Source organism: Cricetulus griseus, chromosome X (assembly GCF_003668045.3).
Source record: "Cricetulus griseus strain 17A/GY chromosome X, alternate assembly CriGri-PICRH-1.0, whole genome shotgun sequence".
NCBI classification, from domain to species: domain Eukaryota; kingdom Metazoa; phylum Chordata; class Mammalia; order Rodentia; family Cricetidae; genus Cricetulus; species Cricetulus griseus.
This window is the reverse complement of record NC_048604.1, coordinates 46571629-46585386: the sequence shown is the minus strand read 5'-3', so window position 1 is coordinate 46585386 and position 13758 is coordinate 46571629. Positions and strand designations below refer to the sequence as shown.

Below are 13758 nucleotides of genomic sequence, written 5' to 3'. Positions count from 1 at the left end.
AGCATGGAAGCACTATTTGAAAAAGAATGGCTTTTAAATTAATTACTGTATTTCAAAAGAGTGGATAGCATCTGAATATTCAGTGAGTAGTAAGTTTTCTTGCAACTGATTCTAGACTAATTCTTTGCTTCTCCCTGCTATATAGCAAAGCAAAGAATCACTAGAACCTATTGGAGCAACACAGTGCATGGTATTCAAACAGTTGGACTCTGTTTCAACAGCTTCAACTTAGTTAGAAGTGGTTATCCTAGATTCCTCTGGGAGAGAGCAGTTTCCTTATTTGTTAACATCAAATAATTATGTTGCTCAAAGCCAACACAACATGAGAATATAGAAATCTGCACCTAGATCTGAAAGCCCAATAAAAATGCCCAGTTCTGTGCTATGTCATTGCCAGAGAGTAGAATAGAAAGTAGAATTCATATTTTTATATTTGGGATACAGAAATGGCAGCTACTAGTAATCACACTAGCATAGAAGATATGAAGTGTCCCTATCTTCAGGCAAGTCAACATTTCTGACTCCTTTAGTCATGAAGAAAAGTATTTGGGTAGTTAATATAACTCCAGACAGGGATCACTAGAAAGGTACTTTGATAGTCTATCTGCAGACAAAAAAGTGTCTAAGTTGATGATTTCTGCCTGATTTAGAAAGAGGTCAGGTTTGCTTAAGGATAGGCAGATGTTCTCCAAGGAGAAGTCAAAGGTGTCTGAATTTGTCTCTAATTTTAGGTTTATAATGTTTTTAATTATGTAAAACCACTGATTAAGAAAGACAACTGTCACAGCACTGAATAAGAAGTATATAAACAATTTAACTGCATTATTATATTACAAAGAGTATGTAGCAGGCAAAAACTTTCCAGTGAAGATTCAATGATCTTAAGAGAAGAAAACACTTGTTTCTCCACATCCCCAGGAACCCCCTCAAACAACTCACTCCACTATTGGTAAGGTAACCTATAGCAAAATATGGTCAGCCCCTGCTGAATGATCATTAACCATATCTTTGGATACAACTTAATTGCTAAAGTTGGAAGCTAGGCCCCTCCTAACCACCTTGTAAGAAACCAAAAGATGCAATACAGCAACAATGAGGCATCCATAATGTCTCACCCTCTCTCATGATATTTCCAAAAGAAATCTTCCTGAAAATGGAGACATCCTTATTAGGTGATGCAGTATCCACTTTCCTAGTAATCTCAGTATGCTCAGAAAAGACACATGTCAGTAGACATCATTAGAATATCTACTCTGCCAAAAAAGGGCACTTAACAAACCAGTGGCAACTTGGGATCATTTCAAAGTTGGATTCCAAACAGTTGGACTCTGTTTAACAGATTCAACTTAGTTAGAAGTGGTTATCCCAGATTCCTCTGGGAGAGAGCAGTTTCCTTGTTTGTTAACATCAAATAATTATGTTGCTCAAGGCCAACACAATTTGAGAATATAGAAAACTGCACCTAGATCTGAAAGCCCAGTAAAATCCCCAGTTCTGTGCTATGAAGAGGATTGTTGGCAAAGAGAATCTTTAAATTACCCTCATAGCATGTGTCTCCTCGGCAAAGCACCAAATGACACTTTCTTCTCTAGCCAAACTAATGGAGAAAGAACACATCCACAGATGGCAACAAGACCTGTATTGAGCCAATCATTATAAACTTCTTTCCCACCAATGCTTTTTTACCATACATCAAGCAGCTATCAAAGTACCAGAAAAATACCCAGAAGGCATGCAGCAGAAGGGAGGTGTGGTCTGGCTAGTCAAAGTCTGGATGGTTATTCCTGAGTAATTAAAAGCTGGCTTAAGCATCAGTCGTTCATGACCTTACATATAAGGCCAGTTCCTGACTAACTTTATGCTGCTTGTTAATTCTTCCTCCTAACTAATGCAATTACTGACTAACATGATGCTATACTAAGATGGTAAAATTTCTGGTAAACTCAATGGTAATATGTTATTTCTCTGTTCTTATTTCAGCACATAACATTCCTTCTAGAATGTAGGAAAAGAGGTATATTTGTCAGGATTAAGACTTAAAATATCCTGAACAGACATTAAAACTCTAATATTTTATAGTATCTGTCATGCTTTCCTTGAGAAATTTCCTTTATTGCTGTGTTATCTTAACAATTGGACCTAAATGATTGCACTTCAGGTACTAACAGTCTCAGTAAACTTTGAGCAGTAGAAAGTCCATCTACGTGGCTAATTCTGTTCACAAGTGCATAGTGCCTTGTACAGACACATCTTAAATAAAGGTAAGACGGCAGCATCTCATAGTAGATTAAGTGCATGAATTATGTGTAAGATGATACCCAGTTTGGATGCTAGTGTTACTGCTTATTAATTTATGATATTGTAAAAAGCATTTCACATATTTGTTCATCTGATTATTTTAACTGCAAAAATTGGTACATATATATGTGTATATGTATGTATGTTCATGATATTTTCCATATATGGTACCTACTATTGGAATGTAACCCCATCGCAAACTGGTGTGTATGTGTATATGGACTTGAATGTGTGTAGTATTAGGCAGAATAATGATCCCTGGTAAAATTTCTTTAAACTCTGAAATTTATGAATATATTACCTAATGTAATGGAATGCAGCTGATGTGATTTAAGTGAAAGAATTTAACATTTGGAGATTATCCCAGGTTTTATAGGTAGAAATCAATGCAATCATGGTAGTCTCTGGAGGTGGAAGACTAAGGCAAAACAAAATTGACTGCAAGAGAATAGTCAGAGAAATGCACTATTACAGATTTGAAGATGGAGAAAGGAGGTCATAAATCAAAAATTATAATCATTTTCTAGAATATAAGAGGTTTAAAGGGGTTATAAGTTGATTCTCCCCTAAATCATTTACATGGAAACATGATTATGCCATTGTCTTGCTCTTAACTCAGAGACACTTTTAAATAAACAGATAGACAAATGCTGGATGATATTCACAAAAATTTAATAAGAACAAATTTGTCTCTAGTTGGTGTGATGATAGATATGTATTTAATGGTTTTAGTTGTTTGTTGTCTTTCAATTCTTAATTGTTTCAGTGACAGAATAGTGTAGGTACAAATTATATGTACCTGTATTATATGTATACACACACACACACACACACACACACACACACACACACACACACACACACAATACACACACACACACACACACACACACACACACACACACACACACATTAATCAACACTTCCTATGCATAGTTCCTGAATCTCCTTGCCAATCTTCTTCTAGTATTCTTAATTCCAAGCTATTTAGTGTCCTTATTTTAGACTTTAATATACTCATGTACTTTTTTTAAAATTCACTACATAGACATATAGTATAATCCAAAAAGGATATTTAGTCTTCATGGTGATTTTACTTTTATATAGATGGCATTATATTCTATGTTACCTTAACATCTGCCTTGTTATTCATATTTTAAATAAATATTTGTGTTTTCGATAATCATTGCTAGTGACATTTCTATTTCAGTTTTGGTACAATGACCACACTACAGCATTATGGAACTGTATCAGGATTGATTTGTCTATTCCTTTCTTTACATGTGCATTTGGAATGGTTCTGAACTTCTTAAATCACAGAGCCTACGAATCATTAATAGGTGTATCAATTCTCCATTGTCACTATGATAAAGTATCATGATCAAGGTAACTTAAAGAAGTAAGAGTTTATTTGGAGTTATAGCTTCAGAGGAATAGTCTTTAATGGCAGAGGAGGCACAGCAGCAGATGACCAGAGCAGAAAGCAAGTCCACCCAGACACAACCAACAGACAATGCAAAATGGAAGTTAGGCATGGCTATAAACTGTCAAGGCCTTCTCCCCATGACATACTTCCTCCAGCAAGGTCCTACCTCTTAAAAGTTCCATAACCTCTTCCCAAACAGTGCCACCTCCCTGGATCAAATATTCAAATACATGAGCCCATGGGGGACATTTCTCATTCAAAACACCACACACTGTGTTATGTTAAATTATATTTTTGTTGTTATTTTAGTTCAAGAATGGGATCTTACTATGTAATCCAAACTGGCCCAAAATTTCTATACACTCCCTGGCTGTCCTGAATATAATCATAATACTATTTAGGTGTATCTGCTTAAAGACTTTTGTTAAGTATCATTAAAATAGGAAAAACACATAGGTAATATTTATTTTAACTTTTTAATTATTATAAATGAATTACTAATGCAAAAACTGGAAATTTCTAACATAGAAAACAATAATAAAACTGTTCTTACCCCAGAAATTTCCATGCAACAAATTCAAATACCTACTGAATTCTCTGTAATCAACTGTAAAATTCAATATCCTTCTGAAAGATACATGAAAACCACTTCTTATTATGCTATATGTATAGAAAATTGTGCATATTTACTCAAATATATGATATAATTTAGATTATTAGGTTGGAAAATCCATTGCTTTCAGATTATAAGAACATTTGTAGATGGGCTTCAGAGGCTACAACAAAGTAAATAGCTAATCAGGGAAGGGAATTCCAAACTTGTTGTGCCTCTTCAATGGTGAGACCAAAGTACAAAGTCACTAGAGATAGATGCTATACAACAGCAGGAATGAGAGAATTGGTCTGTCATTAACACCACTGCTCTTTGGATCCAGAGTAGACACCACAGCAGTCATTACCACACACTTCTTCAGAAGCTGCCTCCTTTAGACACTTGTAATCACTCAGTGAAGAGCTGCCCAAAGAGAAATAAAACCCAATAATCACCATGCTTTGTGGAGTAAATATTTACCAGACACCACACACTCTTCCTATATCTGGAGCATCTAAATCATATAATATGTGCTCCCCACTTCCAGTTACCTCTTTGTTTCTCAAATCTAGAAATATCTTTTGGGCTTTTAAGAGTTGCATAGCCTTTCTAGTGAACAATTACAGCATCAAGTTCATATGAAGTCCTTCAATATTTCTTTTTAAATAGAAACTTAAAATTTGTTTTAAAAGAAGGACTAAATGAAAGCATGAGTAAAATATTAAAAATTATACTGGAGTGGAAGAGGCTATTTAAATGGGAATATAAAACTCAGAATCTATGAATAAATATTTGATAAATTTGGCTACATTAAAATTTAAACCCTTTATATGGCAAAAAAGTACTACTAGAATGCAGAAGACAAATGACAGAGTAAAAAAATATTTGCTTTGCACTTAAGAGAAGAATAAATTCTTTCATATTTAAAGAGCTATTAAAATTCAGTGAGAAAATGAAGTAAACAGTAAATGAGTAGATGACAGAATAAGAAATTAAAATCACCAGTGAACATACACACGCATACACAAACTCACTTATACTTAAATGTAAAATGAAACGATAAGATACCATTTTCCACTTAACAGACTGATAAAGGCTATTACAGTATTAACACTTTGAAATCAAGGTATTAGTACATGGGTGTGCATAAATATTATATAAGCATAGGAAGTTTCTAAAATGATACATAGGAACCTTAACAGTGAATCCTAACTCGAGTAGGCAATGAAGGAATAAGGTTTTGCTTTTCCTTTGTTCTAGTTTCTATTGTTGTGATAATAAACAATGACTAAAAACAACTTGGGAAAATATTACTCGGCTTACATTTTCAGGTCATAGTCCATCACTGAGGGAATTCAGGGAAGAAACTCAAAAAGAACCTTGCAGCACAAACCATAGAGGAACACATCTTGCTGATTCACTCACAGGCCCAGGTTTAGCTTACTTTCTTATAGAGCCTACGACCACTAAAGGATGATGCTGCCCACAGCAGGCTGGCTATTCCTGCATCAATTAATAAACAAGATGATCTCCCACAAACATGCCCACAGGACAATCTAATCTAGGCAATTTCTCAATTGAGAGTCTCCTTTTAAACTACTGCAAACAGTGTCAAGTACACAGTTAACACTAAAACATCACCATTTGCTTTTTTTTTACAATTCAATTTTTAATCATGAGTAAAAATTACATTTTAAATATAAAAAGATAGTAATAAGAACAAAACAAGTAAGAATAAAAGAGAGGGAAAGAAGAGTCTGTAAGGGTAGGTGTAAGGGCAATAGAACACATGTTATATAAAAGTATAAAGGGAAATACTGGAGGCAGAAGGGCACAGCAGGGATGGAGAAGGGAGTAGAGAAATGGGGAGGTGGGGAGAGCTAACCAAATATGAGCATTACAAAAATGCCGTAAGGAAACTTGTTATTTTGTAAGCTAATTAAAATAAATAATTTTTATGGAACAAAATCAAAACTTTCTTCTTTTCTAGTATATGTGATAATATTGTAATTTATTTGAAAAACTGTAAAAACATTATCTACAAATCCTGATATAATGTGCTTTTACATTTGTTAAGTTAAAACATCTTTAAATTTTTAAAAGTTAAAAAAGTAATAAATGACTAGAGAAATGAGTCTGTCCTGCATGAATTTGGTGGGTGTAAGCAGAAAAGAAAGCAGAGGGAAATGCTAAGACCCAAGTCCATTTTAAACTGCTGTTTTCTCACTGCCCTCGGAGACACTGTCCATATAGAGATGAGGAACAAAGTGGCTGTGAGGCCATAGGCTTCTCAGTGTGCCTAATTATCCATGCTTATTTTTATGCTGAAACTGTTGCCACATTACATTCTGTACCATAATATTCTGGGTTAATTTGACAATTTTCATTTTCGTGCACATTAATTGTAACTGCACTTTAACTTTTAATCCTTTTTTAGGACTACAGGTGGAAAACATTATCACTAACTGTTTACCAAGTTAACAAACATTTAGAAAAGGTTTATTAATATAAAATGAAAAAAACAGACATCTGCTAGAAAAAATGTTTTGAGAAATTCTGACAGGATTAAGTCTCTTTTTCTTCCAACTCCACCTGTAAATTGTTAATCTCCGTCCAAATGCTGAAATATTACCCATGAGACGCTGTCTGCTTGTTTCAATAAGGTATACAGCATACAGGTTGAGAACAAAGGGGAAAGTTGTGTTATGCTGGTTCGAAGGCCCGCTCCCGGCTCTATGACTTCGTGGCAAATTTGCACTTGAGAATATTGTTTAACTTTCATGAGTTCCAACCTGCTTTTTCTTATCTATAAAATGGAAACCATGAAAAGACTAACAGAATCTGTTAGAAAAGTTAAGCAAGGTAATGAACACATATATGAAACATGGTAAATAATCTATAAATGTAAAGGATCGATTCCATTTCAAAGGCCTGTATTAAGATCATGTGAGGAATAATCTCCCATCTTGTAAGGCAACTGAGTAAAAGAACATGCAAGTTCCAAGCTACAGTTATTGAAATTCTATATTGTTTATTAGCAAGTGTTCCTTGAGCGTCAACATCAAAATAATATGAAAGGTACAGCAGCTAAACTCCAAGGCACAAAATATTTCTTGCCACAAGTTCATCCAGTAAGGAAATGTTTTTTCTCACAACATATTATTTTTATTAATGATTTGGAAATTTCTCATAATGCACCCTGATCACACCTACTTCCCAGTCCTCTCAGCTTGTCCCCCAACCCTGGAGCCCTCTCCCTCAGAAAAAGGAAAAAGAAAAACATCACCAAGTCCAATTTATGTTGCCCATATAGTCACTGGAGCATGGTCAAACTTCCAGTGGCCAGACCCTTAAGAAAACTGAGTCCTTCTCCACCCTCTCCTAAAAGGGTCTGACAGGCAACATCATCATCAGTGAAAGAATAGTAAATTCATTGGGGAAAATGGGTCCTGAGTGAGGTTCACTAGTCCCAAAGCAACAACATTATTTTCATAACATATATTCTAAAGACATGCTGCTAATTACATTTTTACAGCTTTATGAAAAAGAAACCTGAAACTGCTTGATTTTGTTGATTGTATATGGTCTAGGAAGCCAGCCATGCAGTCTCTATAGCAGAGGAGAGGCCTGTCCTTCCATAGGTGTTCGTTAGAAGATCAACAGGTCAATCAAGTTGCTTAAAAATAGAAGACAACTGTAGCTGCTGGTGCTGGAGGTGACAGTGGAAAAGAATGCAATAATAGCTACACTAACTGATAATCCAACTCAAAAGTACCTTTAGCCATTATAAATAGCAAAATGAAACCAAGTCAAAAATCTCTTAGAAATATAGTGGTAGGTTCTTTAAAGTGCAGCCAGGAGTAACCCCCTCACCACCTCACTAACCAGGTGCTGCTTGTAAGGCAGATTTAGTCCTTGCCCACCCCATTCTGTACTTCCTTAATGATTTTCCTTCAAGATGCCTGAGGAAGTAGAGCACGAAGAACAGAATGTAAAGATCTTTTCTGCCTTTCTAGAAGAAATCATCCTTTTAGGCAGAAACATCTTAGCTCATGTTCCTCATCATCAGTACTTTCTATTGGAACAAAGAAGTTTTCCTCCAGGAGTTGCTCTCTAATGCTTCAAGATTCACTATGACAGCCTGACACCCTTTCAAGTTAGTCAGCGGTAGAGATCTGGAAGTTGACGATATCCTCAGCCCTCGGGAGCGCAAGCTGACTTTGGTGGACACCGTCTGACTTCATAAATAACTTGGGAACCATTACCAAGCCTGCCACAAAAATGTTCATGGGGAATCTCCAGGCTGGTGCAGACATGCCCATGATTGAGGCTGGATGCTCTTCTGCCTGTCTGGTGGCACAGAAAGTGGTTGTAAATACAAAACAAAAAATGAGCAGTATTAATGGAGTCTCCTGCTGGTGGATCCTTCCATACATATGCATACCACAGTGAGCTTATTGGCCAGGGTACAAAAGTTATTCTTCATTTCAAATAATACCAAACAGAATACCTAGATGATATGAAGGTTAAGAGAATGGTGAAGACGCACTTACAGCTCATAGGCTATCCCATCATTCTCTATTTGGAGAAGGAATGAGAGAAGGAGACTAGTGTTGATGAGGCAGATGAACGGAAATGTGGGAAAGAGGAGAATTAGAAGTTTAATACTGAAAATATGAGAACAGAGAAGGGAGGTGGAAAAGAAATATATATATAAGAAAAGGAAGGCAAAACTGTTAAGGAGTAATACATTGATCAGGAAGAACTGGATAAAACCAAGAACATTTGGACCAGAAAACCTGATGACTTCATTCAGAATGAATATGGTTAATTCTGTAAGTGTCTCACCAATAAATTGGAAGACGACTTGGAAGTCAAATCCTTCTCTGTAGAAGATTGGCCAGAATTCAAAGCATTGATTGATCTTCATTCCCCAGCCATCTTCCTTTAACCTCTTTGAGAACAAGAAAAACAAAGTCAAGCTCTTAAATTCATCTTGTGTTCATCATGGACAGCTGTGATGAGCTGATATCTGAACACCTCAACTATATCTGTACTAGAATATGTACGCCTGAGAAAAGCAAGATCTCAAAAGTTATCCACAAAATATTTTGAAGAAATACCTTGAGTTTGTCTCTCAGGTGGCATAAGACAAGAGAGCTACAAAGAACTAAATAAAGTGTTCTCCTAGAATCTAAAGTTTGAAGATTCCTCTAAACTTTTTGAGCTGCTGCACCATCACATTTCTCAGCCTGGAGATGACTTCCATGCCAAAGTATATGTCTCACATAAAAGAGACACATCACTGATCAAAGCAAAAAGCTGGTGTGCCAAATTGCCTTTATGGAGCATGTGCAGAAGTGGAGCTTTGAGGTGGTGTATATGACTGAGCCTACTGATTAGTACTAAGTACAAGAATTTAAGGGGAACAACCTGGTTTCAGTAACTATGAGAGTCTGGAGCTACCAGAGGATGAGGAGGAGGAGAAAATAAATGTTAGAGATCAAGGCAAAGTTTAAGAATCTCTGTAAGCTCATGAAGGAGATCTTGGATTAGAAGGCTGAGAAGGTGACAATCTCCAATAGTCATGCCTACAGCCTACTGTATTATGAGAAGCACCTATGACTGCACTTCAATACAGAATGAATCATGAATACACAGGAATTTTGAAACAACTCTGCAATGCGTTACATGCTTGCCAAAACCTCCTAGACACCAACACCAACCATCCCATTATGTAGACCCTGAAGAAAAAAGCTGAGGACAAAAATGACAAAGTTGTTGAGGACCTGGAGCTATTTGAGCCTGCTCTTCTTTACTCTTGCTTCTCCTGTAAGGATCTCCAGGCCCATTGCAACTGTATCTATTACATGATCAAACTAGGTTTAGGCACTGATGAATGTTAGGTGACAGCAGAGAAGCCCAGTGCTGCTGTTCCTCATGAGATTCTAACACTTGTGGGTAACTAGAATGCAAATTGCATGGAAGAAGTAGATTAGAGATCCTCCTGGAAGCTGAAGCTCTCTGTATAATTTCCCCATGGCATCCACAGAAGCTGTGACTGCCCCTGACCCACCTGGCTCTCTGGCTAGTGGTTTTCTTCTATCCTGTCCTAATTTCTTATCTCAGGAGTATCCGCCTCCCTCACAGAATGGCAGGTTTGAGTATTGTGTATTGGGGGTGCTTTGTTCTGAAAGTAAAATTATGCAAAATAAAGGAGATGAAGTTTTTAAGTGCAGTATTACTTGAGGGTAGATTTTTATTAAAATGTAACTTCGTGGGCCCTTCTATATTCACGTCTTCATTTTTATCAAGCCTCTTGTGTTATTCTCTGAAGCCTAAGGTATGAGAGCTGAGCCTTTAAAAGTGAACTTCATTTTATAAAATAATCTTCAGCTAACAAAGAATTTCCAGCCACAGAATAACTAAGAAACTTTAGACTTCTGGAAAGCATTGTAGTAAATAATCATGAGTCTCAAATCAGGCAAACCTGTGTGAAAAATACTAGCATGCTAACTACATCTAAACATGTATAGTCAGCTAAAGTTCAGTTAGAGCACCAAAAAGGCATAAAGAGGAAAGAATCATCTCTTCAATAAGTTCTGTTGAGAAAACTGGATTCCACATGTCAAAGAATGGGAATGGATACAAACCTTACACCAAAGTGCATTCAAAGTGGATAAAAGATGCAAATATAAGGGTAACTCCCATCCTGGGATCTGCTGGCAGATAGACTTGGCCCTGACAACCAAGCAACCCTGAATCTTCTGAGATCACTGGGCTACTCCTGCCCCCACTCAGGGCAGAAGTGAGCTGCTTTGGCCCCTGCCTTGGGCCCAACTTCAGCCTGCCCAGTCTGGGAACAAGCACTCAATGGTCCTTATTTTCCCTCAATAATAAAGGTCTTAACTCGCCTATAAAAAGACACAGGCTAACAGAGTGGATACTAAGACAGAATCCATCCTTGTGCTGCATACAAGAAACACACCTCAAATTCAAAGACAGACATTACCTCAGCATAAAGGGTTGGGATAAGATATTCCAATCAAATGGATCCAAGAAACAAACTGGGGTAGCTATCCTACTATCTAACAAATTAGGCTTCAAACTGAAATCAATCAAAAGAGATAAAGAGGGTCATTTCAAATTCATCACAGGAAAATATCCATCAGGAAGAAGTCCCAATTCTAAACATCTATACCCCAAATACAAAGGCACTAACGTTAGTAAAAGAAATGCTATTAAAACTCAAATCACAAATAAGACCTCACACAGTTATGGTGGGTGACTTCAACACCCCACTCTCACCACTGGACAGGATCCCAGACAGAAATTTAACAAAGAGACAAAGGAACTAACAGAAGTTATGACCCAATTAGGATTAACAGACAGAACATTCCATCCAAACACAAAAGAATATACCTTCTTTAAAGCATAACATGGAACCTTCTCTAAAATCAACCACATACTCAGCAACATAAGAAACCTCAACAGGTATAAAAATATTGGAATAACCCACTGTGTCTTATCAGACCACCATGCTTTAAAGTTAGAATTCAAAAACAACAAAAAAATTGCAGAAAACTGGGAAAATTGGAAAGCAGTACTAAGAGGAAAGTTCATAGCTTTAAGTGCTCACATGAAGAAACTAGAGAATAGTCACACCAGACAGTTGATATCACAACTGAAAGCTCTAGAAAAAATGGAAGCAAATTCACCCCAGAGGACTAGACACCAGGAAATAATTAAACTGAGGGCAGAAATCAATAAAGTCGAAACAAAGAAAACAATTCAAAGAATCAATGTAACAAAGAGTTGGTTCTTTGAAAAAATCAGAAAGATAGACAAACCTTTATCCAAACTAACCAAAAGTCAGAGAGTGAACATGCAAACTTACAGAATCAGAAATGAAAAGAGGGATATAACAAAAATTACTCCACAAAATTTGAAAATTTAAAGGAAATGGACAGATATCACTTACCAAAATTGAATCAAGAACAGATAAGCAGACTCTCTGCCTTTTGAATCTTGCATCTATGTGAAGCACAACTGCATAGGGAATACAATGTATCTTGGCTTATAGTCTTAAATATTCTCATTGATACATTTTTAAAGTAGCATCTATTGTCCAGTGAGTTGGCTTTGGCAGGTAAAGACACATAGCACACTAATCTGGAGACCTCATGACCTAGATTTAATCCCTGGAATCCATATACACATGAAGAAGACAACAGAGTCTGTAAAATTGTTCTTGGATCTCTACATACTCTCTCTCTCTCTCTCTCTCTCTCTCTCTCTCTCTCTCTCTCTCTCTCTCTCTCTCTCTCTCACACACACACAAATTAATGATAATAATACATTTTAAATGCAACATTTACGGAGCACTCAGTGTATGTTGTGTACTTTTCAATCTCACTCAATCCTGAAACAACCCTAGCAAGGACATTTTTTTCTCATCTTCACTTTTATAACAGAAAAATCAAGGATAGTAAAACTAATTTACAAGAAGCAGTAATTTAGAAGACCAAACTAAATTGAGAATTTAAGGTATGCATTATGTTATGAAATATATAGAGTTAATTTTAAAGTTACTACAGTGAAGCTAATTGACATATCCATAATCTCACATGGTTACTCTTTTTTTTTCATTTTTTCATTGAAAAGAAACTAAAATGTACTCATTTAGTAGGAATCCTGAATATACTATATTTTCCCACCCAGACCCTGAGTATCTTCTTTTTCAAAATAAGCCAGACACAGAAATTCCAGTATTACATATTTTCTCTCATATGTGTACCCTAGTTTTATATCATCTATATAAAATTATCTATATATGTGACATTAAAGTAGATGAGACACTTTACGGGAATAGGAAGATTAGTGAGAGTTAATATGGGACAGGATATGTTGATGTGGAATGAATATGGCCAAAGTACATAATACACTTGAATAAAAATATCATTTTGAAATTGATCACTTTGTACAATAAATACATATGAATAAAAATTAAATGAATAAAGAAATAGTTCCAGCAGCACAAAGAACATTGCCTGATTGTGAAGCTCCTGCTTTCTCAATAGTTTTGGCTATAATATAACTCCTATGCCAAACCCAAGCCTGCTTCTTCATCACAGCTGCCCATAAACCCTAGGTCTGTCCTCAGGAATTCTAGAAAATGCCTGTTTACTTTACTTTCCCGCACTTGATGAGCTTCAAATTCTAAGACATGGGTCTCTAGTATTCCTGAATCAGTCTGTAATTAAAATTGCATTCCTCTACTGAACTCATGGAAAACACTTGTTGGCTTAGTACCTAAAGGAACATTGCCATTTTAGTGTAGCTCACCTAAAGGGAAAGCTTTTCTAGAGAGAGAGAGAGAGAGAGAGAGAGAGAGAGAGAGAGAGAGAGAGAGAGAGAGAGAGAGAGAGAAGATATGGTGAAA

The 13758-nt window shown here is 36.2% G+C and overlaps 1 pseudogene; it reads left to right on the top strand.

The window, feature by feature from the left end:
* Positions 1-446: 446 nt before the first annotated feature.
* LOC113837696 lies at positions 447-10315 on the top strand (annotated as a pseudogene).
* The last annotated feature ends 3443 nt before the right edge of the window (positions 10316-13758 follow it).